Raw genomic sequence first — 5160 nt, 5'->3', positions numbered from 1 at the left:
TCTTTAAAGAAAAAAAAACTGTAGAGATTTCATGTCATGATGACTGAATGTTTAAGAGAGTGTGAGGTGAAGGAATACCAATGGTTCTTAAATTAGAATTTTAATCTCTTCTACTTTGAAGGAAACTGTGTCAGTCTTTAGATCTTACATCTTTAGAACAGTAGAGTATTTCCAGATCCCAGACACATGAAAAAAATATATTTTTCAAGAGTGAAGACCAGCCTCCCTACCCAACCATGCACACACAGGAGACATCTCTTCTTCACGTGAGGTTCAAGTATTTGGAAAGCACCTCAAAATTTAATCTGTGGGCTCCCAAGGATACATGTTCAATAACTACTTCCTTCTGTGCATGAACTGCTGGGTCAAACAAAGAACAGTGGACAGAGACAGGGCATCACATGTGTCTTTGAACTGATGATCTGGGCAGAAAGAGTAGCAGAGGGGAGCTGCCGGGACACTCACGAGCACAGCGGGAGGAGGGTCGCTTGTCTGGGGACAGTGAAGATACATACATTTGTGTGGATCAAGTAGCGTCTTGAATATCAGGAAGAAGATCTAGGACTTGATATGAAAGGCAATGGGTTGAAGGACTTGATAGAAGACACGTTTTAGGGAAATCACTCCTCTCTTCTCTGTTATGCTATATACATGTGTGTCCCCGACTCCAGGACCTGACTAGAATCCAGTACCACCTCACAGAGTCCCCTCACTCTCTTCTGTGTGCATAGTTTTGCCTCCCCAAGGCACGGTAACACATTCCTCAAGGGTAAGGACCAAGGCTGAGGTTTCTTTTGAACACCTCTTGACTCCCAGGAGAGTAGTGGACATGGCTGCTGCTGCTGCTAAGTCACTTCAGTCGTGTCCAACTCTGTGCGACCCTATAGATGGCAGCCCACCAGGCTCCCCCGTCCCTGGGATTCTCCAGGCAAGAACACTGGAGTGGGTTGCCATTTCCTTCTCCAATGCTAAAGTGAAAGTGAACTCAAATAGGTGTTTAATGCCTACTTTTTAAAAAATAGTCTTTACAATAGCCAGGACATGGAAGCAACCTAGATGTCCACTGACAAATGAATGGATAAAGAAGTTGTGATACATATATACATACAATGGAATATTACTCAGCCACAAAAAGAAACGAATTTGAGTCATTTAAACTGAGGTGGATGAACCTAGAGCCTGTTATATAGAGTGAAGTAAGTAAACAAAACCAAAAACAAATGTCGTATATTCACGCATATATATGGAATCTAGAAAAATGGTACTCATGAACTTATGTGCAGGGCAGCAATGGAAACACAGACATAGAGAACAGATTTGTGGACACAGTGGGGAAAGGAGAGTGCGGGATGAATTGAGAGGGGAACACTGAAACATACACATTACCATATGTAAAAATAGACAAGTAATGGGAAGTCGCTGTATAACACAAGAAGTTCAACAGAGTCCTCTGTGACAACTTAGAGGGCTGGGGCGGGTAGGGTGGGGTGGCAGGAAGGCTCAAGAGAGAGGGGGTATATGTATACTTCTGGCTGATTCACGTTGTTTTATGGCCGAAACACAACAACACAACGTTGTAAAGCAATTGTCCTCCAATTAAAAATAAGTTATTTTTGCTGAATGAGGAAGATAAAGAGAGCATCCTAATTCCTAAGGTACAAATTAGGAAATGTAAATGTAAGTCTGTTTGCTTTCTTTAGAGCACAAATGGGCACAAATGTAAATCTGTTTGCTTTCTGTCTCTTTCCCATCCCTCTTCTGTGTATCCCTTGTTTCTTGCTGGCATATTCTTGGGTTCTTACCATCAATATTTTGTCATGCAAACTCGTGGTCTTTGACTTGTAAGTCTGGAACCCAGATTTTCCCCTTCCTCCTTTCACCATCCATTTCTTTAGGCCTTTGGGGAGAGAGTGATGTCCTTTTCACCCAGACAGTCCCTGGCTTGGATAATTACTGATAATCTGCTTTATGTACTTGGCTCTCCTTGATGCAGCTCTTCTGCTTACACAGACACTGTCCTGATTAGTTCAAACCATCAGAGAAATAAGAAAGACACTAAGTATAGGAGCTGGGAGTTACCACAGTGACAGGAGAGTTTTAGTTTAGGTTTTTTGTTTGTTTTTTTACTATTCTGCAATTATGAAATAACATAAAGCCAACTATGACTTTAAGGGAGAGTACACAGTTTGGTTAGAGCTGTAGCCTTTCCTTAATCAGAGAAAGATAACTGCAGATTCCAAGACATTTACGAAGTTTGAATCTCCCACCCTCACTCCCTCTTTTAATTAACTGCTGTTATCTTGACTCTAAATTAATCATTACAGAGTTACTGCAGGAAGACACAAAGAATAACTTTCTTTTCCCTGGACTATTTTTTTAGTTAATTTTTTACAGCTTTTTAACAATCTAAGAAAGCCAATCCAGTACTGGAAAATATAGCAGAAAGCCATTGGGAGGTGTTGACTACAAAAACTTTAAGGCTACTAGGTCCCTGAACAAGGCTCTTCTTAAAGGGAGAACTGGTATCAGTGGAGATAAACTGCAAGAGATAAGGAATGTGGGTTGTGAAGGGCATTAACTCTGGGTAAACATTTACATTTCTTTTAATTTTTTTCTTACATTGCATATAGAGTTGATGCTTGGCCGCTATTTCTGCTGTTATCTTTATTTTTTGTTGAACAGAGAAAATCTCAAGTGATAGCTTCTAAGGTAATTCCCTGCTTTCTTCCAGTGACTCAGTCTGGACCAAGACTAACCTTTCACCCTGTGCAACCTAAATTGCAGGCACATTGTGTTAAATGATTTTCATTGGCAGGATTGTTATTGCAAAGCTACACCACGAAGTAGCCATGCTGCACACTTCCCCCTCCTTTGTAGCAAAGCTGGAAATTGTGTGTAATTTTCAGCATTAACTCCACTCCATTGACTCCCCTTGTGAAAGAGTATATTGTGGTTTTGAAATGACACAATTCCTGCCAATTCTGAGTTTTGTCCATAGGGAACATCTCCTCAACCCCAAGAATCACTGCTGGAAATGAATCAAAGTCTCATCCTTAAGGATTCTTGCAAGTTAAAAAGTGGTGCCTGGGGAGAAAAAAAAACCAAACAAAGTGATGCCTGGGGAGAGAACTTGTATGGTGAGACTCTCATGGCAGAAACTAGATGAAACAAGAAAAAAAAAATTTTTTTTTAATCTTATTTTATCGCATAGTTGATTTACAATGTTGTGTTAATTTCTGCTGTAAAGCAAAGAGATTCAGTTATACATACACATATATATATGTTTTACATATGTATATATGTTCTTTTTCATATTCTTTTCCATTATGGTTTATCACAGGATATTTAATATAGTTCCATGTGCTATACTTAGGACCTTGTGTATCCATCCTGTATATATTAGTTTGCATCTGTTAATCCCAAACTCCCAATCCTTCCCTCATCCACCCACCTCCCCCTTAGCAACCACTAGTCTGTTCTCTATGCCTGTGGGGTTGTATCTGTTTCATAGATATGTTCATTTGTGTCTTATTTTAAATTCCACATATAAATGATATTATATGGTATTTGTCTTTCTCTTTCTGACTTACTTCACTTAGTATGATAATCCCTAGGTCCATTCATGTTGCTGCAAATGGCATTATTTCATTCTGGAAAAAACCCAAAAAACTCTTCATTCTTACCTTCTAGGACTGTTGGCTGTTTTAGTCCCCAGTGAACATATTCTCTTATTTATAACATGATATTTATGTAAGGATTCTGATAACAGGTTAGCTCTTCCCATAACAAACAGTGAATATGTATTTGTATAATTATTACTGAACAGTCATGCATAAAGTAGATGAATGTGTGTGTGTGTGTGTGTGTGCATGTTTGCCCAAGACTATTAAAGAGTGGGGAGAGAGCATGAACCTCGCCTTTTTCTTATTCTCCATGTCCATGTGTTGAGGGAATAGTGTTTGGTTTCTAAAATAAAGCTGATCTGCATAAAACAAACAAACCCCAAACTTTATTTTCAGTTATCTGTCAATTCATATTGAGTTGTAAGAAATAATACAAGAGAGGTTCCTTATAGACCTTTTCCCCAATTCTCCCCAATGATAATATTTTGCATAATTGTAATATAATGTCACAACCTGGAAAATGACATCAAAACAATCCTAGGGCCTTATTCAAATGCCAGCAGTTTTATGCTCACTTGTTCCTGTGAGTGTATATTTAGTTCTGTGCAATTTTGTCACAAATGTGATCTGCTTTTGAAGCCTAGCTGTGCCAACTAGCTGTGTGGCCCTGAGCAAGCTCCTTAACTTCTCTGAGGCCTGGTTTCCTCATTTGCAAATGGATGGAATAAGGTTTGGCTCCTAAAGGTGCTGTGAGGATTAGATAAAATCATTCCTGTCAAGTTTCCAGCACACTGGATTCTCAGAAAATGCTAGTTTCTTCCTGTTTACCCCTTGTTCTTTCAGTAGCAAGGGAACATTCTTCAGTTTCCAGCTGAAATGACCAGGCTGGTGGGTTATACTAAATCAGGCGGCTCCTTCTTCGAGATCAACGCATTGAACTCTGCAGCCCAGAGAGAAAAGTGGTGTCACCGCGGGCCCATAGCCAACGCCTCTAGGCCCGGACTGGAGTCGGGTTTGCCTCCAGATCAGAAGTGTAGAGATGGGGGAAGTGAGAAGCAGAGACTCTGGGGGAGCCGGTGGAGTAAGGGTAGGAGGGAAGAGGCTGTACATACCAAGCAATCACAGGCCTGAGAATTTCCGACTCCAAGGAGTTTCCCTCCGGTGTGGCTAGTGGCAGAGGGTTGGATGTAGCCACAGAAGGAGGGTTGGATGTAGCCACAGAAGGACATGGTGGGCAGGTGCGGAAGCCAGTCTAGATTGGTAGGAGGGTCGCACTCACTGGTAGGGTTCAGGGTCAAGCCTGGAGCTCTTCAGCCTCCCGGGACCCTCTTCTAATGACCGCCAATGGGCGCTCGAGGGCCGAGAAATCCAAGGCCGCCTGGGGCAAAAAAGGCACCTGAATCCCCATTTCACGGTTCCACAGGCTGGAGGCGGGCCCTTTCCCCGACCCGGAGACTTTGCTGGCCAGGTGTCCTCGGCACGGAGGGGTGTGTGCACGAGTTTCTGCAAGGAAGGAAGGGGCAGAGGGTCGACTTCA

Source organism: Bison bison, unplaced genomic scaffold (assembly GCF_000754665.1).
Source record: "Bison bison bison isolate TAMUID 2011002044 unplaced genomic scaffold, Bison_UMD1.0 scf7180017864174, whole genome shotgun sequence".
Classification (NCBI taxonomy): domain Eukaryota; kingdom Metazoa; phylum Chordata; class Mammalia; order Artiodactyla; family Bovidae; genus Bison; species Bison bison.
This window is presented reverse-complemented; position numbering follows the sequence as displayed.